Raw genomic sequence first — 1,158 nt, 5'->3', positions numbered from 1 at the left:
TTGGAAAAAAAGATAGCGAGCTATGGGAAACTTACTAGATAAGACTTTTGAACATAACAACACAAGAATTGTTATGTTCAAATAAAGGCCTCCTCCTCCCCTTCAGCCTTTCCTCTCCATCTCCAAAATTGGTGTCTTTACCAATTCTTTGCGTTACTTATTATAAAAATCAGCAGACAGTAAAGTTCCCATAGCCTAAGACCTCATCATCCAGGAAACCAGTCAGTCCAGAATTCTTAAAAAAATAGTTTCAAATCCCTGCCTATGAGATATCACATACTACTCTGGGACAAATAAGTAGAGACTGGTGGCAAATTTAATAAAAAAACAAGCCCCTATGGAGTCACTGGCTTCAAAGACTAAAATAACATAATGAACATCATCATGTAAAATAAACCCATATGACTTCCTAACAAGCAAATGGTGCCATACCACGACACCTACATGGAATTTTGAAAAAAAAATATGTCTCTATTCCCAATACCTTCCTATGGGAAACTTACTAGATAAGACTTTTGAACATAACAACACAAGAATTGTTATGTTCAAATAAAGGCCTCCTCCTCCCCTTCAGCCTTGCCTCTCCATCTCCAAAATTGGTGTCTTTACCAATCTTATGTGTCACTTATTGTAAATAGCAGCAAATACTAAAGTTCCTATAGCCTAGGACCTCATAATCCGGAAATCCAGTCAGTACAGAATTCTTAAAAAAATTGTTTCAAACCCCTGGCTAACAGATATCACATACTACTCTGGTACACAGAAGTAGAGACTGGTGACAAATTTACCAAAACCAAGTCCCTGTGGAGTCACTGGTTTCAAAGACTAAAAAAACACAGTGAACACCATCACTAAAATCAAATCAGATGACTTCCTAACCAGCAAATGGCGCCATACTATGACACCTACACAGAATTTTGAAAAAAGCAGACCTCTTTATTCCCAATACCTTTCAAAGTTATTGGTCTGTGGTATTTCTCCAAAACAAACCTGATACCATCTCAGACCACACAATTTTACCTTGAGAGAGAGGAGCAATAACATAAGCATTACATCTCTCTTTATTGCCCTGACCAAATCCAGCTAAAGGGACCTACCCTAAGTTATTCCACTTCACATGAAGCACCAATATCCAAGGAGGGCCCAGCAACTGAACCA

The sequence above is a fragment of the Rhinoderma darwinii genome, unplaced genomic scaffold (genome assembly GCF_050947455.1).
Source record: "Rhinoderma darwinii isolate aRhiDar2 unplaced genomic scaffold, aRhiDar2.hap1 Scaffold_519, whole genome shotgun sequence".
In the NCBI taxonomy this organism is placed as follows: domain Eukaryota; kingdom Metazoa; phylum Chordata; class Amphibia; order Anura; family Rhinodermatidae; genus Rhinoderma; species Rhinoderma darwinii.
Note: the sequence above shows the minus strand (reverse complement) of the source record.